Genomic DNA, 1,087 nt, shown 5'->3' with positions numbered 1-1,087 from the left:
TGGGGACGGGGCCCCCGGGCCGGGCAGTGAGTCAGCTAGAACCCGCGGCTCCTGACGCGCAACGGCCTCCGCACCGCCGCCGCTCCCGAGCCGCTCGTTCCCGCAGCGGGGCGCACGGTGGCGGGGGCCGCAGGGCTGAGACGCAGGCCAGGTACCCGGAGGCCCGCGTGGGGAGCCACACGGGCCCGCGGTGGCTAGCTCTTACCACCCCCACCTCCAACCGCGGGTGATGGCCAGTTCACTAGGCGCCAGGCTAAAGCTGACCTCCGCTCACAGCCACATGGGGGGTGGATCTCATGACCTCTCAAAGCCCGTAGACCCCGTACTCCCACGAGTTCCCACGGGGAACCCCCTAGAGCCGGCTGGGGCCTGGTGTGACACCAGGGCCTCCATCCCAAACAGTGCGACAGGACAGTCGGGACCACCCCCAAGTGCTTCTCAGCCCCCTAGGTTGTCCCCCCAACTCCGTGGTCACCGCGGGGGACTCTGGCCATTCTCTCCTCCCCTTTGGTCCATTTACGCATCCTCGGGTGGGCTACAGCGACCCCACGTGGCAGAGTGGCCCGGAGCATCATGCCCCCAGAGACCCGGGCTGGCCCTGGCTGGAACAGGGAGCAGGCCTGCCCCACCTGGGAACTGCCTTACCACGTCGCCCTTGAACTCAAGCCCGGGTCCTGACCACCTAAGTGGGGGTTTGCTAAAGTGCTCCAGGCCCAGCCGGGCCCCTGCTGCTGCCCAGCATCCCCGTGGGAACTCACCTGGAGAAGGAGGCTCCCTCATGCCCCACACACGGGTGGCAGCTGCTCCTCTGGGTGGCAGGGGCTGCCTGAGCCTCTCCTGTGCTGGGGTCTGTGGGTCAGAGGTGCAGTGTGGGTTCCCACACTTGGTCACCCTGCGGCCAGGGGCTGGGGAGGAGGCCAGGGGACAGCCTTGATGTGGCTGGGGGACTTCAGCCTGCACTTGCCCTTCAGACTCCCATCCGGTGCTGGCCTAAAGCTCACACCCTGGGCCTGGGGGCAAACACGGCACCCTATCCGTCAGTCGGGGCTGCTGCATCTGGCCCCGAGCTCCCAGGGGCTGGGGACTT

This window comes from Pteropus alecto, unplaced genomic scaffold (genome assembly GCF_000325575.1).
Source record: "Pteropus alecto unplaced genomic scaffold, ASM32557v1 scaffold67, whole genome shotgun sequence".
In the NCBI taxonomy this organism is placed as follows: domain Eukaryota; kingdom Metazoa; phylum Chordata; class Mammalia; order Chiroptera; family Pteropodidae; genus Pteropus; species Pteropus alecto.
The sequence above is the reverse complement of the archived record's forward strand: the minus strand, read 5'-3'. Positions refer to the sequence as shown.